Source organism: Salarias fasciatus, chromosome 11 (assembly GCF_902148845.1).
Source record: "Salarias fasciatus chromosome 11, fSalaFa1.1, whole genome shotgun sequence".
Classification (NCBI taxonomy): Eukaryota; Metazoa; Chordata; class Actinopteri; order Blenniiformes; family Blenniidae; genus Salarias; species Salarias fasciatus.
The window spans coordinates 34,080,231-34,100,327 of NC_043755.1; the positions used below are offsets into that span (position 1 = coordinate 34,080,231).

The window sequence follows — 20,097 nt, forward strand, 5'->3', positions numbered from 1 at the left end:
TTCTCCAGTTTCAGTTGCTGACTCCACTATTACGAAGGCCTATGAACAAGCTCCGTCCGGACCGGGAGGACACCCCTGTCGGTCCTGCCCGTGGACTGGCTTCGGTTCTACTGCTGGGATCCGTGGTTCTTGTGCTGGACCGTCCAACGAACTGTCCTCAACATTGTCCTAGGCTTTACTTCTTATTGTCTCATGCTAGCTGTTGCCAAAGCTGTCCGTCCCTGGGAGAGGGATCCCTCCATACTGTGGTTCTCCCCAAGATTTCTTCTTCTCCCACTGGGTTTTTGGAGTTTTTTCTTGCCGGATGTGAGGGTCTAAGGCGGTGGTTGCTTCGTTTTGTCTCGTTACTGTAAATATTGACATATTACCATTATGCTTATTCACTGTTTTTACTTTTACCGACAAATGTAACATCTTGAAGCCCTCTGAGGCAACTGTTGTTGTGATACTGGGCTATACAAAAATAAATTGATTGATTGATTGATTGATTATGACTCCATGAATTCATGTGATTTTGTGCATGATTGACTGACAGCAGATAAAGTCGGTGGTCATGTTTTGGAGGCCGCAGTGTGTGGCGTTAATGTCAGTTTAGCGAGCGCGAGACGTCGACGGCAGGAGCCGGGAGTGAAGCACTGACGGCCATGGCTCTCATTTCATTTGGAGTTTTGTGACGTTGTTTATGTTCTGTTTGTGAAATAAAGACAGGAAACCAGCAGATGGCAGCATTTTACAAAATAAAAGCACCAACGGCTGGTTCACATGAACCAAAGACTTTGTGCAGAATAAGCTCCATGTTGTGGTTTCAGCGGTTTCAGAGCTTCAGTCTGAAGGATTCTAGAACAGAGAACATCTGGAGTCCTGCATCTGAAACCAGCTCCACGCCGCTTTGAATCTCATCATTGCTGCATTTTTCTGCTTCTAGGTGAATTTTGGAAAAACTTTCTTTGTGTGTTTCTGACATTTTGGAGCGAGATTCCTTGAGAAGCAGTTTTTCCACTGAGCCTCTCTGAGTGTCGGTCTGGACGCTTCGCTCGCTTCATGAAAGCTTTTCTCTTTGCTGCCGTTTCTGATTCTCGGAGTGTTTTCCTTCCCGCTGCGTGTTTCAGCCGGGCTTCCCTCGGTGTTCCTCAGAGCCTTTCTCCTCTGGAATCAGCAGCATCACGTCTGATCGGTTGTTGAATTTCTCTGAACTCATTCAGCCTTGATTTGGATCCTGAAGAATTCCTTTAAATTGGCCTAAAATCCTGTTTGTTTGTTTGTTTGTTTGTTTGTTTATTTTTCCTCACAGGCTCTGGTTGTTTTTCTCAGGTTTTGTTTGTTTTCTCAGGTTTGGTCTCATTTCTTTCTTTGTTCAGTTAATTTGGGTCTGTTAGTTGCTCGCCGTCTGCTCGTCGCACCGTGTCTAACCAGCAGAACATCTTGAAGCGAGGCTCCGGTTCTGCTGTTGACTCTCCGGTTCTGCTGTTGACCTCTCCTGTCTGCTGTTGACTCTCCGGTTCTGCTGTTGACTCTCCGGTTCTGCTGTTGACTCCTCGGTTCTGCTGTTGACTCGTCGTTGCTTCTCTCCGGCTGGTTCTGGAACTTTGAGCCTCGTGGTCATTCTGGGTTCAGTTTGTTGTTTTCTTGTCTGGACGTTTGTTTCTATTCTCAGTTCCTCCAGTGTGTTTGGTGTTTCTGCGCTCGATCTGTTTGTGTTTTCTTCTCTCCAGGGTTTGGATCAGCTGGCGTGTCTCTGGTTGTCTTTGGGGAGTCGCCCCCCCCAGTGGACTCTTCCGGATCCAGGATCTGCTTCAGGTCGTCTCACTTTTCCCTCCCGGTGAAGAAAACCTGCAGTTCTCACGTTGACCTGTTTCCTGACAAACAGCAGCAGGACGGAGATAAAGACGTGTCCCCCTCCCCCGCCGTCCCCAACCGCCCCCTGCTGCCAGGGTGATGGGGTCCTCGCTCTTCTTCTTCTCTGTGTGTCGGCAGGAAACTCACATCTCCACTTTTAGTCCCATCAGTTTCCTGGGCTGGAGGTGTGTGTGTGTGTGTGTGTGTGTGTGTGTGTGTGTGTGTGTGTTGGGGGGTCAGTGTGGCGCTGGTGGGGGTCAGGGGCGGGGCATCTATCTGTCTACCTATCTATCTGCAGAGACAACATTCATGGAGTTTGAAAGTGTCACATTTCTCCACCGTCTGGACCTTTTCTACAGTAGTGAGGACGTTCATATAAGGCATGACCTCGTCCCTTAGCCTGACCCCGAACCAGACCCAGACCCAGACCCAGACCCAGACCCAGACCCAGACCCAGACCTCACCAGACCCAGACCCAGACCCAGACCCAGACCCAGACCCCGAACCAGACCCAGACCCAGACCCAGACCTCACCAGACCCAGACCCAGACCTCACCAGACCCAGACCCAGACCCAGACCCAGACCCAGACCTCACCAGACCCAGACCCAGACCCAGACCCAGACCCAGACCTCACCAGACCCAGACCCAGACCCAGACCCAGACCCAGACCCCGAACCAGACCCAGACCCAGACCCAGACCTCACCAGACCCAGACCAGACCCAGACCCAGAGCCCAGACCTCACCAGACCCAGACCCAGACCAGACCCAGACCCCGAACCAGACCCAGACCCAGACCTCACCAGACCCAGACCTGACCAGACCCAGACCTGACCAGACCCAGACCCAAACCTGACCAGACCCAGACCCAGACCCCAAACCTGACCAGACCCAGACCCAGACCCAGACCCAGACCCAGACCTGACCAGACCCAGACCCAGACCCAGACCCAGACCCCAAACCTGACCAGACCCAGACCCAGACCCAGACCCAGACCTGACCAGACCCAGACCTGACCAGACCCAGACCCAAACCCAAACCTGACCAACCCAGACCCAGACCCAGACCCAGACCCAACCTGACCAACCCGACCCAGCCCAACCTGACCAGACCAGACCCCAGACCCAGACCCAACCTTACCAGAACCAGACCCAGACCCAAACCTGACCAGACTCAGACAGACCCCAAACCTGACCAACCCAGACCCAGCCCCAAACCTGACCAGACCCATACCCAGACCCAGACCCCAAACCTGACCAGACCCAGACCCGACCCAGACCCAGCACCCGAACCTGACCATACCCGACCCAGACCCAGACCCCAAACTTACCAGACCCATACCCGACCCAGACCCAGACCCCAAACCTGACCATACCAGACCCACCCAGACCCATACCTGACCAGACCCAGACCTGACCAACCCAGACCTGACCAGACCAGACCCAAACCCAAACCTGACCATACCCAGACCCAGACCCAAACCTGACCAGAACCAGACCCATACCCAGACCCAACCTGACCAGAACCAGACCCAGACCCCAAACCTGACCAGACCCAGACCTGACCTAAACCTAGTTCTAACCCAAAAATAGAGTCTTAAGGTTTGTCAGAAAGTGAGGAGCAGCAAAAACGTCCTCAGTCTATTAGTTAAAGACTCATTCTGGTCTCACTGTTCACTATCCATAACACACACACACACACACACCCCACACACACACACACACACACACACACACACATCAGTGATGGTCTGCAGGCCCACTCAAGAGAAAAACAACACTCTCTACTACCCCACTGTGACAGTTTTTCCACTTGCCCCCCCCCCCCCCCCCCCCCCCCCCCCACCCCCGTCCCCCCTGTCTCCTCCCCTCTCTCTCTCCCTCCCGCCCTCTCTCGCCCCCCTCCCTGTCCTGGATGTTGACTCCGCTCCCCAGCTTTCCAGCTTCGGGAGAGTTGAACCGAGCGCCGCTTCGTTCTGCTTCGTCTCCGGTTTTCTCCTGACCTCCGGGATCCTGGTCGGGTTCGGACCGCTGGTCCTGCAGGGTGAGTCGGACCGGATCACCGCACGATCCGTACACTGCTGCTTCACCTCACCGCGGCTTGATCACTTTTCTGGCTTGTCTGGATCCATGACTTCGATCAGTTCTCAGGCTGATCGGCTTCAGCTTTCTGGTTCTTCCAGTCTTGTCTTTGTGGGTTTGATGTTTATCTGCGGATGGATCCGGATGGATCTGTTAGAACGACGATCGTTCAGGTCTACGGTGGAGACGATCCACTTCTGCTTTACAGGTCCATGATTCTGGCATCTGGAGAGAACTTCACACACTTACTGTTACGTTTCTGCCTGTCCAACGGATTCCTGGATCTCTGGATCCCTGGATCTCTGGATCCCTGGATCTCTGGATCAGCGGATCTCTGAAGCCACTTTGAAAACTCTTCCAGTTCAAAAAGAGAAAACTTGTGTCATGTTTCCTCATTCAGCATCGCTGCAACTCATTTTGTCCAGATGGATCTGAGTGGATCTCCTCTGGACCCGGACCTGAGACGTCCCTGTTGTTTCTGGACCTGGGACCTGAGACGTCCCTGTTCTTTCTGGACCTGGGACCTGAGACGTCCCTGTTGTTTCTGGACCTGGGACCTGAGACGTCCCTGTTGTTTGTGGACCTGGGACCTGAGACGTCCCTGTTGTTTCTGGACCTGGGACCTGAGACGTCCCTGTTGTTTCTGGACCCGGGACCTGAGACGTCCCTGTTGTTTGTGGACCTGGGACCTGAGACGTCCCTGTTGTTTCTGGACCCGGGACCTGAGACGTCCCTGTTCTTTCTGGACCTGGGACCTGAGACGTCCCTGTTGTTTCTGGATCCAGGACCTGAGACGCCCCTGTTGTTTCTGGACCTGGGACCGGAGATGTCCCTGTTGTTTCTGGACCTGGGACCTGAGACGTCCCTGTTCTTTCTGGACCTGGGACCTGAGACGTCCCGGGTGTGGCGCTCGTCAGACGCAGGTCTCCCTCCAGATGTGAGCAGCCATAACGGTCTAGCGGAGTGGAGACTGATGCAACCTCTAGTGGCCAAAACACATCGCAACGACCGTTGTCCATGTTTCAGAGAAAACAGTTGCAGAGCTGCTGTCTTGCTCACTCAGGTCGCTGTTAGCATTAGCATTGCTGTTAGCAATAGCATCACCCAAAGCTGTTGTCTGGGACTAAACCCATTGATGTCGAGGGAGTGCTCATTAATCCGCAACAAACTCCGTCCTGGAAGTGAACTGAAAGAAGCAAGGAGCATTAGCATTAGCATTAGCATTAGCATTAGCATAGCTGTATCCACAGTCGCTAGGATTAGCATCAGCATGCTTAAATAGTTCAGTAACTGGCTGCGTGTGGCTGCATGTTTCTGCAACGACAACTAACATCCAGATTATAGACCAACACCTCCTCCCTATGAGCCCCCCCAACCCACCCCCCTTCAGGGCTTCAGGTCCTCAGGTCCTCAGGGGTTCAGGGCTTCAGGGCATCAGGGCTTCAGGTCCTTCAGATACTCAGGTCTTCAGGGGTTCAGGGCTTCAGGCTTCGGTGCTTCAGGGTTCAGGTCCTCAGGGGTTTCAGCTCTTCAGGGTCAGGAGGTCTGGACCGGCTGAGGTGAGGACGACGGCGGCGTCTCACCGGAGGACCAGAGACCGCGGTGTGTGGCGTCTTGTCACATCGGGTTGTTTAGACCGGGCTGCAGACACCGTGGCGGCCCCCCCTCGGCCCCCCTCCGGCTCCCCTCATAAATCCAGGGGGGGTCCTGGCACAGGAGGATCTGGTGGTGTTACTGACGCTCCCTCCTCGTGTCTCCACCTCAAACCAAACAGATCCGGTATCCAGTCCCATCCTGGAGTCCTGGAGATGGTCCGGTTCACCTGGGCAGTCAGGAGGTTCTGGATCTATTGTGTGGGGGGTGGGGGTGGGTGTGGGGGTGGGTGTGGGGGGGGGGGGGGGGGGGGGGGGGGGGGTACTTTTGGCCACATTCAGAAGCAAAGCTCACACAACAATTTCAAAATCAGTTCATGGTGTGAAATCGATCTGACGATCTGATGGTTTAGTGACAACACTCCGAGCTGACCAAACTCTGGTGATCCTGGTCCCGGTGCCGGTCCTGGTTCTGGTCCTGGTCCTGTACCTCTGCTCTAGTGAACAGTTGTTCTGTGAATGCTCCACTGTTCTAATTGTTGCCGTGGAAACGCTGAACGCTGTGGTTTCAGGCAGGACTGGTTCAGGTGTGTTTTTAAATGAATTGAGAGTTTTAATCCCTTTAATCCAGAATTCAGTTAATTCAGATCCAATCAGCTCCAGTCGTTCTGCTCGTCCTCTTGTTCCGTCGCCATGACGATGACATTCCAAGATGGCCGAATGAAGCAAGGCTGGACTCCACTGGAGAAGAAGAAATGATAGAATGAAAGAGGATGGGGAAGATGAAACCCCTCAAAGCTGGAGCGCCAAAGTTAATATAGAAAGAAAAGAAACAGGAGTGGAGTTTGTTACTTCCTGTAGATGTCATAGCATCACTTCCTCCTCCTTCCCAATCAGAATACTTCTCAACCCCCAGAGTTCAGAGGAATGAAGTAAAGGAGAGTAAACCTGTATCCTATCTACCCTGGCCCACCCTGGACCTGCACCGGTCTGCCACAGGGCCGCCACCACTCCCGGGGGGGGGCTGGAGACCCACAGGGAACCTCGCACACATGTGGAGAACATGCAGACTCCACACAGAAAGGCCCGAAACGAGTAACATGAAAGGAACTAAAGAGCAGAGTGCGTCTGCTCGAGGTGAAGGTTCTCGGTGCTGCAGGAGAACCTGCTGACCCGCTGCAGACCGGTTCATGTTGCTTCTGTCCAGGATATCCTGTGTTGTGATCTGGCCTGGTCTGCCCCCCCCCCCCCCCCCCCCCCCCCCTTCCTGTTGTGTGGGGCAGATCTGCAGGTCGGGGGGGATCTGGTCTGGTGGCACTGCTGGGAAGAGGTCCAGACTGAGACAGAGGGTCAGCACACGTGGCTCGGGGCAGAGCGCCCCCCCCCTCCCGACATGTGGCGTCAGGTTTGGGGGGAGCAACATGAGGCCGGGGCGTCCAGATGTGTGCAGGATGGGGCCATCTGGAAGGAGGCAGCGCTTGGGGCGATTCAGAGGAACAAACGGCCGGAGAGCGAGGACCGGAGCGAGGACTAGAGCGAGGACCGGAGCGAGGACCGGAGCGAGGACCGGAGCGAGGACCGGAGCGAGGAGGAGCGAGGACAGGAGCGAGGACCGGAACGAGGACTGGAGCGAGGACCGGAGCGAGGACCGGAGCGAGGACCGGAGCGAGGACAGGAGCGAGGACGGAACGAGGACTGGAGCGAGGACCGGAGCGAGGACCGGAGCGAGGACAGGAGCGAGGACCGGAACGAGGACTGGAGCGAGGACCGGAGCGAGGACCGGAGCGAGGACCGGAGCGAGGACCGGAGCGAGGACCGGAGCGAGGACCGGAGCGAGGACCGGAGCGAGGACTGGATTCTTCGCCGTCCTACAATTCTACAATGCTACAGTTCCATTCAGCAGACGCTTCTGTCCAAAGCAAGCAAGAATTCAGACATAAGAAAGAAACCAATAGGAAACGCTTCAATTGCTTCAAGTGCGATTGGTCGAGGGAGTTATTTATTTATTTATTTATTTATGTTTTGGTCCTCCAGAAAGGCGGCGAGGACGGAGCCTGGCCCCAGAGCCCGGGGCTGGAGGCCTGGGCCGGAACCCGGGGCCAGAGCCTGCTTGTAAATCAGCAAGGCTTCCTTCAGGAACCCAGTAGTCCTACCTGGACTTCCTGAGAACGTCCAGAGAACTGAGAATGTGCTGCTGCTGCTGCTGCTGCTGCAGGGGGGCCTCAGTAGACCAGCAGGACCTCGTCCAGACCACATCTGTCTCCTGGTCTCCACCTACCAAACCTACCCCACCTGCCCCTGGCCACCTCCTGTCTCCGGTCTACCACCCCTCTGAGACCACCGCTACACCCTCCAGACACTGAGTACTGTGATCCGGATCAGGAACCCGTCCTGCGGGGCCAGCGCCGGAGAGGCTCCGCCCCCTCTGGCTTCAGCCGCTCTGCTGCTGTCCTTTCTGAACAGCGACTCTGTTTCTGCGGCTCTGCAGAGAAAAGCTCTTTTCCAGAGACGACTCCTGTTTCTGCTGCTCCGCTTGGTTTTTGTTTCTCTCCGCCGGAGAGACCTTCTGTCCACGTCGGTGAACGGAGACTTTCCACTCAGTCACCCTGAGCTGGAACAAGCTCCGCCCCCTCCGGCTCCCCGGGATGACAACAAACTTTATTCGTCTCAGACGAGCAGTTTGGACCTTCAGAGAAAATCAGACGTTTAACAAAGAGGCGCTGCTGCAACGTGTGTGTGTGTGTGTGTGTGTGTGTGTGTGTGTGTGTGTGTGTGTGTGTGTGTGTGTGTGTGTGTGTGTCATTTGATCTAACTCTCTGTTTCTCTCTTCATCCCTCTGCCATTAAAATCCCTCCCTCTGACGGCTGTCCCTGCCTTTTTCCATCGTTCTTTTCTTTTCTCTTCTTTTTGCCTAAAACAGAAATGACCTTCGTCCTCCTTCAAGGTCACAGATTTATGAGAAACTCTGCCGTCAAATCAGAAAAAATGAAAAGCACGCAGCCTCTGAGGATTTATCCCGTCTTCCCATGATGAAAGTATGCAACGACTCAACACTCCACCACACACACACACACACCACACACACACACGCACACACACACACACACAGTATTATGTTCATGCCGGATCTTCATCACGAAGAAGACTGTGGTTCCAATGTTCACAAAGCCCGCTGCAATAAAAGCACTATAAACATGACTGGAGCTGAAAATAGTTCAAACTAATGAAACCTTCCCTCTTCTTTGAAGTCCTGTTGAAACTGGATTTAAGACTGAACGTTTTACTGAGACTCCATCAAAGACCGCTCTTATTTGAGGAGGAAGAGGAGGAAGATGCTCTCTAATCTGGTGTTAGAGGAGGAAGATGCTCTGTAATCTGGTGTTAGAGGAGGAAGATGCTCTGTAATCTCAAAGCTCTCAGGATGAAGTGGAACGGCCTCTGAAGGTTCCTAAAGTTTCGCCTCTGGCAGCTTTAAATCAGAGTGGAAACTGGACCTGCTGTTCAAAGACTCAATACATCAACCTGCTGTCAGCACACACACACACACACACACACACACACACACACACACACACACACACACACACACACACACACACACACGTTTACTTTCTGGTCATAGAACTGAATTTAAAGAATAGTGAGACTGTTTAGAGTGTGTTGTTCTCGCGTTCTCCACTGTTAATGTTCTAGAGTCTTGTTCTCAGCTCTAACTTGTGGATCAACATGAAAAACTACTTCAATTTAAAACGTGTTAACTTGAAACTTCTCTGAAATGAAGACGTGTCAAATGTTTTGTTTGGTTGTCCGGCGTTTGGTGTTGGTTGTTTGGTCTCCGCCCCTTACTTACTGATGGAAGGCGTACCGTGGCGGTCCGTGTGGATTGAATCAGTGCTTCGAGAGTCTCAGGGTTCTGATAGCACCTGACAGCAGACAGGAACATTTCTGTACACGTGTTTAACAGCGAAACCTGCAGGAGGACGTTAAACACACAACACCTCTCATTCACGGTCTGACGCAGATGAACTGCACTGCAAGAATACAATGAAAGAGAAACACCGACAGCACTTTCAACGTCAGAACGTCCAAACAACCACAGAAACAACGTTTAAACCTCAAACATCGTGACCCATAATGCACTGCGGCACCATCACCATGGCAGCCACCGCTACAATACTAACACTGTACACACTTCATTTTGTATAGGTGAACTGGGTGCAGATTCCAGCGCCGTTTCGTGGCTGCCACTGGGGGCCAGTTTAAGATCGTCCATCGTTATCCGGTTTATAAACACACTGAAATTACAGAATGAAGAAGCTCCACCTTAAAAGTTTACGAGCCATGACTGCTGTGCTTCCAGGCACCCACACGGGGGCGCAGGGCAGATTGTCAAAAAAAAAGATATCATATAATTATGGGACTACGATTCGGCGCCCCTCCCAGGACATGGCACCCAATGGCTGCCTCGGTCGCCTGTACCCAGGGCTGGCCCGGGGTGCTGGGTGTTGAGTTTTCGGCGTTGGGTGTTTGTTGTTTGGTTGTCAGTTATCAGGTGTTGGACGTCAAGTGCTGGGTGTTGGATGTCAGGTTTCAAGTGTCAGGCGTTGGGTGTCAGGTGTTGGGTCTCGGGTGTCAGGTGTTTATTGTTTGGTTGCCAGGTGTCAGGTGTCAGTTGTTGGGGTCAGGTGTCAGATGTCAGGCGTTGGGTGTCAGGTGTCGGCTGTGAAACGTCAGGTGTTGGGTGTCGGGCGTTGGGTCTCAGGTGTAGGGTGTCAGGGGTCAGGTGGTGGTGTCAGGTGTCAGGTGCCAGGCGTTGGGGTTTCAGGCGTCAGGAGTCAGGTGTCCGGCGTTGGGTGTCAGGTGTCGGGTATTGGGTGCCAGATGTCAGGTGTTGGGCGTCAGGTGTCGGGTGTGTTGTGTCAGGTGTCAGGTGTCAGGTGTTGGGTGTCGGGTGTCGGGTGTCGGGTGTTGGGTGTCAGGTGTCAGGTTTGGGTGTCGGGTGTCGGGTGTCAGGTGTCAGGGTTGGGTGCCAGATGTCAGGTGTCAGGTGTCGGGTGTCAGGTGTCAGGTGTCAGGTGTCAGGTCGGGTGTCGGGTGTCAGGTGCCCGGTGTCAGGTGCCGGGTGTCAGGTGTCAGGTTCGGGTGTGGGTGTGTTGTGATGAATGTTTGTTGCGGTGCGCTGGCCTGCAGCTGGTCGTTCATGAACAGCGCTGAGTGAGCAGCGGCTCATGCAGCCGAGTTTCCTGAAGCTCAGGAAGAGACGTGCAGGAAGTGAGACTCTGAATCAACAATCTGTCAGTGATTCACTCTGGAACAACATTCCTGGATCAGCCACAGCCGCTGAGAGTGAGAGTCACCGCGACACACATGTTTGGAATAGCTGCAGTGTGAGCCGCTCTTCTCTGAAACTCTGCTGCTGTGAGGCCGAAGGCTGAATCCAGATCAAGAACCAGAGGAGAACCGATTCTCCTGGAGAGAACGTTATCTGCTGAGTGGAGTCCAGTCGGTTCCACGACTTTTGGATTCCTGCAGATTAAAGAGCGTCTTCCTCCTGTAACCTCCAGATCCCGGACCTGTGGAACCCGAGCTGACAGGAGAACAGGAAAGAGAAGAACGCTGTGCGTTCCAGCTGGCCTCCCGTACGGCGCGTGCAGTGTGTCGCTCCGCTGCGGCCTCGGCCTCGTGGCGTTGGGTTTTACGAGGCGCGGCCTGTGGACGGCGGTGTTCTCGACACGCGTCCCGGTTCCCGCCGCTCCCCAGAGCGCCACACACCCTGTAATCAAGCGGCGGTCTGGTCTTGTCCTCTCAAACCTCAGCCACGGAGGCTCCGCCCGCCGGAACTGGGTGTGTTCGTGACCCCGTGACCTCTCCGACCCGTGAAGCCACAGACACGCCGCCTGCGGTTTCCGGGACGGAGTGTCGACCAGCAGCCGGCGGTTTGCTCCAAACCTCAACCGTGTTGGAGAGCAGCAGGAGGAAAGAACCATGTGAGAGAACGACCTCCTGCTGGGAGTCACCAGGCTCCGTCACTCCTTCCTCCTCCTCCAGGGTTCTGCACTGGTGTCCACTGTCCGTCTGTTCTGAACACAACAGGCAGGGAACCTCCTAGAACCTCACTGTGAAGTCCAACAGTCACCCGCTGCTGGTTCAGACACCGTTTCCACGACAACGCCTCAAGTCAAAACAACGTTCTGGAGTTTGGTTCCAGAAAATTTTCACGTTTATACTAGGGTTGCACCGATACCATTTTTTACCAATTCCGATACCTGGCTGTGTAGCATCGGCCGATACCGATACCCTGCCGATACCACGCTTCTTCTAATTGTCAGGAACTGTCACGTCCTCTGCCTCGGCCACCACGTGGGGGCAGTGTTGCTGTTTTTCCTCCTCCTTGTTTATGTTCTCCCCATTTACTACATACCGTATTTTTTGGGCCACAGACGCACCGGAATATGATAATGTAACATCCAGCAGCATGAAAGGAAGATGAGTTGGATTCTTAATGCTAATTATTAAGCTTCAGAACTTACTGTGGTTGTAACCACGGCAAAACTACAGCAAAACATCCATCCATCCATCCATCCATCCATCCTTCCATCCATCCATCCATCCATCCATCCATCCATCCATCCATCCACCGCTTATCCGGACTGGTCTCAAAAAACAATCTTAAGAAAAACAGCTGAGAGGCAGCTCCCTCTGTTTTTCCAACACCCGCACACATGCTGGCTTCCTGGCCCCGCCCCCTGCTCCCTCCCAGCCACTCAGGCCACAGCGGTGCATTCAGGTTACTTGAAAACATAGGAACTCACAGAACTCAATATACCGGGTAAAAATAAGAACTACATCAAAGATGCTACAAAAGTAAGTCCGTAATTAAATAATAAGGCGAATTAAGCAACGCCATCGTGGGATCCTCCTCCTTTGTTGTTTTACGGCAGCTGGTGTTCCAGTGGCTGCACTATGGCCTCTTTGTTACCATCGACCGGAACTCACCACACTGCAGCCTCCTGACTGCCGCGGCTGCGCGGTTCATACCGAAAGCGCAGCGCAGAGGATGTGGAACGATGCTGATTGATTAAAAAAGCGACGTATTTACTGCGGACGGCAAAGGAGCGACACACTTTATGTGGAATGTGGCAGTCAGCCTGGACCTGTACCTCCAGTCAGCTCCTGCTGCCGCCTCAGCCGCTCGCCGCTCCGCCGACCTGCTCCTGGAGCCCGGCGGCTTTCCTCACTTCACGGGGAACTCAGTTAAACTCCAGACTCAGTCTGCTCCTGCGGCTGGAGACCAGCTTCATCTCACAAAGACTCATGAAACTAATAAAACTCCTTTTCTGCTCTTCAGACTCAGATCCAGGCTCTGTAACAAGACCTGATCCTCACTGGGATGTAAAATCATTGCTATCATTCGCTGAACACACAGATCACACAGTGTGAATGTAGAAGAATGAATTCACACGGCGGTGCGTTCAAGTGCAATATGAAAGTCGGAAAATGGCATTGGCGTGTTATTTGTTAGTACTCGCCGATACCGATACCAGCGTTTTGGTGCGGTATCGGGGCCACTGCCGATATCGGTATCGGTATCGGTGCAACCCTAGTTTATGTGACTAAACTCAAAAAACGATGTCCGTTTCCATGGAAACAGCAGAAACACTAGAACATCAACAACGGAAGAACACAGAGAACAACACACTAGAACATTAGCAAAGGGAGAACACGGACCAGGAGAACATGGACTGGGACCAGGACCTTGTTTTCCTGAAGTGGCTCCAAACAACAGCGTCGTCACGGCGACCTTATCACTCCCACTGCTGGTTCTCTTCTCCATCACAACACACACCACACACACACACACACCACACACACACACACACACACACACACACTCTCTCTCTCTCTCTCTCTCTCTCTCTCTCTCTCTCTCTTCATCGTAAGATTTTCCCAAGTCGTGTGTTGATTTGATCGAGGACTGATGGAGAATGATGGGAGAACTGATAGAGAACTGATGAGACTGATGGATGAACTGATGGAGAATGATGGAGAACTGATGGGGACTGATGGAGGACGGATGGAGAACTGATGGAGGGTGATGGAGGACTGATGGAGGGTGATGGAGGGTGATGGAGGACTGATGGAGGGTGATGGAGAACTGATGGACTGATGGAGGGTGATGGAGAACTGATGGAGGACTGATGGAGGACTGATGGGGGTGATGGAGAACTGATGGACTGATGGAGGGTGATGGAGAACTGATGGAGGACTGATGGAGGACTGATGGGGGTGATGGAGAACTGGACTGATGGAGGGTGATGGAGAACTGATGGAGGACTGATGGAGGACGGTGGGAACTGATGGAGGGTGATGGAGGTGATGGAGGACTGATGGAGGGTGATGGAGGACTGATGGAGGGTGATGGAGGATTCCCAGAGTCCAGCTGAATGTTTCACATTCTGGACTTAAAACTGACTGGAAATGCAAACACCAGAATTTTAACATCCCATTCAAAATGTGATTAATCGCTTTTATCTACAGAAATGGTGATTAATCATGATTAAGGAAATCAGTCTTTTGTCTTCTCTATTTATTTTTTACTCTGTCCTGAATAATTTTTGCTTTTGCAACATTTTATTCAACTGTACAAAAGTGTTTGACAATGAAGCCATGAAGCTTCTCTATTCTATTCTATTCTATATTCTATTCTCGTCTATTCTGTTCTATTCTACTGCTCTATTCTATTGTGTTCTACTGTACTTTATTTATTATACTGTATTCCATTCTAATCTGTTCTTCTCTCCTCTGTTCTGTTCTCTACTCTATTTGAGTATTCTTTTCAAATCGTATTCTATTCTGCTGAACTCTATACGACTCTATTCTACTCTATTCTTTTCCACTCTATTGTACACTAGTCTATGTTTTTCTCTCGAACCTTTCATACTGTGTTCTATTCCGCTCTGTTCTACTGTTTTTCTCTGCTCTCATCATGTTTGCTGAGCAGATGCTGGATTTGTGGTTCCTTCATGTGTTCTTTTCGGTTCTCGGTTCTCGGTTCTCGGTTCTCGGTTCTCGGTTCTTGGTTCTCGGTTCTCGGTTCTCGGTCGCTGCAGTGAGACGACCGGATGACTCTGAGTTGAACGGGGAGTTGCTCCCTCGGCTCTTCTCCACTGGCTAAACGAGCTCTGGCCTGTCGTTGTCGTGGAAACGAGGTGCCGTTCACATGATCGGGTTATATTTTCCACTGGCGCTCCGATAATTAATTAAGAGAAGCAGAGAACGGAGTGGAAGCGGGACGCCTGGCAGGCGGCTCCGCCACATCTGGGCTCGTCTTCTGCAGTCGCCGGCTGGAAGTTTGACTTGAACAGAATCCAGATGGATGACTGCTTCCTGGAAACTCCAGCAAAGTCCAGGTTCAACACCAAACAGAGAGAGAGAAGCAGCAGAAAGAGCAGAAAGAGTAGAAACAGCAGAAACTGGAAGCAGTAGAGCTGACACTAAAGGTCAGACGTTGAAGGTCTCATCTGTCTTCAGCTCCGTCTTCCAGAACGTCTCAGACATCCAGACGTTCTCTGGTTCCTCCTCTCAACATGTCAGCCGTTTGTCATGGAACTCCCCCGAGAATGTGTGTGTGTGTGTGGTGTGTGTGTGTGTGTGTTCTCGTATTTCTATCCTTGTTGGGGCCAAATGTCCCCACAGGATAGCAAAACGTGAAACGACGTGCCTTGTGGGGACCTTCTTCCGGTCCTAAGTAGGAGAAACAGTGTTTTCTTGACCATGTTGTTGTTACTGAAAAAAGTAAAAGTGCAAAAACATTTCTTTAGGGTTAGGCTTTGTTGTGGTGTGGGTTAGGGTTAGGGTAAGGGTCAGGGTTAGGGGCTAGACATGAATGGGAGTCAATGGACGGTCCCCACAAGGATAGAAATACAAGACTGTGCGTGTGTGTGTGTGTGTGTGTGTGTGTGGGTGTGTGTGTTCACTGTAAACGCTGCATCACCCAGCCGTACGCCGCCGGGTCACTGAGCTCCAAAGAGCTGACTGTCACTGTTTGCTTCCATCTCAACATCTTGTTTCTCTGAGTTTCTGTTAAAAAACGCTTCTGCTTGTTAGGGTTTGACTTTCTTAATTCTACTTCCTGCTTCTGGCTCTTTGTTTCCTGCTTCCTGTTACCTGCTCCCTGCTTCCTGTTACCTGCTCCCTGTTTCCTGCTTCCTGTTTCCTGCTCCCTGCTTCCAGTTCCCTGTTTCCTGCTCACGTCATTACGTGACTCTACAGACGAGGAGCCCATGAGCAATAAAACGACAATCTGCTGTCTGTTTCTGAGACTCAGCGGATTAACGATCGGGGTCGACGACCTCTGATAATCTGATCACAGTGAATCGGATCCACTCCGGTGTTTCATTGAGGTCCTGAGGGATGTGAACGAGGCTTGTGGCGGTGGCGGCGGCGGCGATGGTGGGGTGGTCACCTGGCGGTGTCAAGTCATGGGCGCAGGTTTGATTCCTCGTCCCGGAGGCAGCAGCACATCCTGAGTGGACGGAACATGAAAAGGTTCTCATGGAGTTCGGCTCTCACCGGGAGAACATCAAACTGTGGATCACCCAAAGGTTCAGAAAACAAACCTCTAATCATCAGCAAATGTAATTACCAACGTCAGAGGGTCAGAGGTCAAAGGTCAGAGTTCAGCCAATCAAGCCTGATGTTGCTGTTAATCAGGGATCGATATTTAGTTTTTGAGTTTTGTTTCACATTCTCATGTTAGAGTTTGGGGTGTCGGGTGGATGTTTCATCCCCCACCCCCACACACACACAACACACACACACACACACACACACACACACACACACACACACACCCCAAACCCACAGTACCAGTTTATGTGGCCCGTTCCAGACAATAACCAGATGCAAAGGATTATGGGTTTTCTTTTCAGTTTACAGTAAGTGAGGTTTAATGTGAGGTGGGCGTGTGTGTTGGTGTGTATGTGTGTGTGTGTGTGTGTGTGTGTGTGTGTGTGTGTGTGTGTGTGTGTTGTGGTTGATGTGTCATGTGCAGAGCTTCTCATTTATTCCACTCGGTGGGTTTTCTGCCCGCAGCTGTTTATAGACGTGTTTTTATTCACGATGAACTGTAAATGTGCAAACTTCAGATTCTGTTCTGCTGTGAGAGAACACAGAGAACACAGAGAACAGTGAGAACACGGAGACACAGAGAACACAGAGAACACGGAGAACACAGAGAACACAGAGAACAGAGAACAGTGAGAACACGGAGAACACAGAGAACAGAGAACACAGAGAACAGTGAGAACACGGAGAACACACAGAGAACACAGAGAACAGTGAGAACACGGAGAACACACAGAGAACACAGAGAACACAGAGAACACAGAGAACACAGAGAACACACAGAGAACACAGAGAACACAGAGAACAGTGAGAACACGGAGAACACACAGAGAACACAGAGAACACAGAGAACACAGAGAGAACACTGAGAACACTGAGAACAGTGAGAACACGGAGAACACACAGAGAACACAGAGAACACTGAGAACACAGAGAACACGGAGAACACAGAGAGACACTGAGGGAACATGTTGGACATTTGCACGTCTTCCATGGTGTTCAGTCACGTGTCTGCTTTGGAACCAAACCTCTGAGCCTCGGTCTCTGTGGAGAAGAAGGTTCTCCTCTGGTGCGGGAACCTCCGGCCGCTCGGTCCTCTGCTGTGTGGAGATGAACCCGGACTTTTCCCTGATGGATCCGTGGTTCTGGAGCAAACGGAGCGACCCCCCGGCATGGGCTCAGGAACAGGGAGTGGCGGTCGGGGTCAGAACCTCTGGACTGGCAGACCGGGGTGGTGGTTCCACTTTTAAAAAGGGGGGCCGGAGGACGTGGTCCAGCTACAGGGGGTCAGGCTCCTCAGCCTCTCTGGGAAAGTCTCCTCCAGGTCCTGGAGAGGAGGAATCCACCGACAGTCCAACCTCAGATCCAGGACGAACAATGTGGTTTTCATCCTGGTCGTGGATTAGAGGTCATCGTCCAGATTAGAGAGCACGTCTAGATCATAGAGCGTCCTCCAGATTATAGAGCATCCTCTAGATTATGGCACCTTTGTCAGATTATAGCCTCTTCCATGATTATGAAGATGTTTTAGACTACAGAGCATCTTCCAGATTATGGAACGTCTTCAAGATTCTATAGATCTCTGAGATTATAGTGTCTCTTCAGGATTACAGAAAGCTTTCGGATTATACAGTTCTATTAGATTATGGGGTCTGTTCCAAACTAAAAGCATCTTCCAGATTATAGACATCTTTCAGATTATAGTGTCTCTTTCAGATTCTAGAGCCTTCTCAAGATTGTGGAGCGTTTTCCAGATTATAGAGCATGTATATGTCACCATTTTCACAGGTTTTCATTGTCATATGAAAAAAGCCTCAGAAAGACGAAGATGGTCTAGATGTGAGTGGTGTGAAGGTCTTGGTGGTCTAGACGTGAGTGGTGTGAAGGTCTTGGTGGTCTAGAGGTGAGTGGTGTGAAGGTCTTGGTGGTCTAGACGTGAGTGGTGTGAAGGTCTTGGTGGTCTAGACGTGAGTGGTGTGAAGGTCTTGGCAGTGTTGAAGGTGTTGTCGGGTCTCGGTTCCTCTGGTTGTTCTCGTTGTTGGATTTGAGAGAACACCCTGGGTGGTGTGTTCTGCTCTGTTCCCTGCAGGAGACCTCAGCTCCAAATCTGTCTCAGGATCTGGTTCTGATATCAGACGTTCATAACCATCATAACGCAGAGGCAGACAGAGTCACCGTCCGTCACGCTTCTTCACAGACCGCGATGAAAGAAGATGAGGCTGTGTTTGTGTTTCTCTGACGCCGTCTGAAGACCCTGGTCACATGACCAGACCTGTCCTGAACCGTCTCAGTCTCTGTTGACGGTGCTCCAGCGCCTCCCTTGTTCATCCTCCTCGGTCCAGAGGGTGAGTAACTTTTTCCCTCCGTCGGCCCAGGAGTGAACGGAGAGTCAGAAATGTGAGGAGGAAGCTGCTGATCAGCTCCATGTGTGCCGATCCTGAAGAACCAGGAAACCTGTGATTAGTTTTAATCCCGGAGGAACGGAGGAGAACGTCTCCACGCCTGAAGTGTTTCTGTTTCTCCGAAGATTCAGGGACAGTTTGAGTTTTGACAAGTTTTAATCAGTTTCCTCTGTGGAACTGGGCTATCTTACCTTAGACTAGATTAGCTTAGCTTAGCTTAGCTTAGCATGGCTTTGCTGTGTTTAGTTGTGAGTGAAAATAGTGGAAGGTTAGTGAGCGGCTAATACCCAAGTTATAGAGCATCTTCCTCCTCTAACTGATGTAACTTCACTTGACCCACACAGTGTTTACAGGTCAGCTAATGCTAATGCTAATGCTAGCACTGCATCAATGCATATACTATATTTTGATTGCGCGTCGCCAGATGAAAGTCTCCTCCTCTCCCGGCTCTCTGGTCGCTGGAGTTCGATTCCAGCGGCAGAGTTCATGTGAAACCATCTGTTTTTTGGGTTTATTTCCTGTGGGAGCTCTGAATCCCGGCACGCCTCCGCCGGCTCCTCGTGCACTCCACGTGCACTCCACGCCCAGCAGGAGACCAGGAGCAGAAGAAGAAGAGCGGTGTTCTTAAAATAGCAGCTCTCTGAGCTTCTGGGACTCGTCTGATGCGTAACGTCTCCCGCATGAAAACACTGAGCGAGTCGGGATTGCCTTCTTCTCTACGGCTTCATGAAGGTCGCTGGTGTCAGTCCGGAGTGTGTGTGGATGTGTGTGACAAGGACAGGATGAAAGTAAAGCCAGAGCGATCTGCCCCCCCACCCCCCCACACACACACACACACACACACACACACACACACACCACACACACACACACACACCACCGGGTTCCCATGCGGTCTGCAAGCCTTCTCTAATGAAGCACATTACACTGAGAAATACACCGGTGAAACGAAGCGGTGGTTCAGTGGAGAGCTCCTCTTAACCAAGACCACATGTCTGAGCTCATAAAATACTGTTGTGGCCCTGATTTACAGGCGTCTGTGTTTGTGCCAGAAGAAAGAAAATGAACTTCTCACAAGTCTGGATTAAGCTTAGCAGTCTGGATGAAGCTCAGCAGTCTAGATGAAGCTCAGCAGTCTAGATGAAGCTCAGCAGTCTGGATGAAGCTCAGCAGTCTGGATGAAGCTCAGCAGTCTGGATGAAGCTCAGCAGTCTGGATGAAGCTCAGCAGTCTAGATGAAGCAGCAGTCTGGATGAAGTCAGCAGCAGCAGTGATGGATGAAGCTCAGCAGTCTGGATGAAGCTCAGCAGTCTGGATGAAGCTGAAGCTCAGCAGTCTGGATGAAGCTCAGCAGTCTGGATGAAGCTCAGCAGTCTAGATGAAGCTCAGCAGTCTAGATGAAGCTCAGCAGTCTAGATGAAGCTCAGCAGTCTGGATGAAGCTCAGCAGTGATGGATGAAGCTCAGCAGTCTGGATGAAGCTCAGCAGTCTGGATGAAGCTCAGCAGTCTAGATGAAGCTCAGCAGTCTAGATGAAGCTCAGCAGTCTGGATGAAGCTCA

At 51.8% G+C, this 20,097-nt stretch overlaps 1 protein-coding gene across 1 annotated transcript in view; it reads left to right on the forward strand.

Annotated features, from left to right (window-relative positions):
• The first annotated feature begins 837 nt into the window (after positions 1-837).
• Positions 838-20,097, forward strand: part of pear1 (platelet endothelial aggregation receptor 1) — a 45,384-nt gene continuing 26,124 nt past the window's right edge. The window contains 3 exon segments of the mRNA XM_030103570.1: positions 838-925; positions 1,713-2,021; positions 3,771-3,879. The gene's annotated coding sequence lies outside the window, so the exon portion shown is untranslated.